The sequence below is a fragment of the Myotis brandtii genome, unplaced genomic scaffold (genome assembly GCF_000412655.1).
Source record: "Myotis brandtii unplaced genomic scaffold, ASM41265v1 scaffold188, whole genome shotgun sequence".
Taxonomy (NCBI): Eukaryota; Metazoa; Chordata; class Mammalia; order Chiroptera; family Vespertilionidae; genus Myotis; species Myotis brandtii.
The window spans coordinates 309,589-309,818 of NW_005356985.1; positions in this window are offsets into that span (position 1 = coordinate 309,589).

The following is a 230-nucleotide window of genomic DNA, read 5'->3' on the forward strand; positions in this document are numbered from 1 at the left end:
TCAGGGGAGTCCAGGGTCAGGGACCAGGCCTTGCCCCTCCCCCACGTGGCACGTGCCCCGCAGAGAAGCCGGACACGGGCCCGGAGGGTTACAGGTGATGGGGAGGCACACCTTTTCCCTCAAGTTCAAAACTCATCCGAAAGGTGGACGCTTGAAAAGTCCCTGTTCCTGCTGGTGACGCGGGATCGGAGAATGTGACTTCGGGCCCGCGGTCGGACCTGCTCATGGCC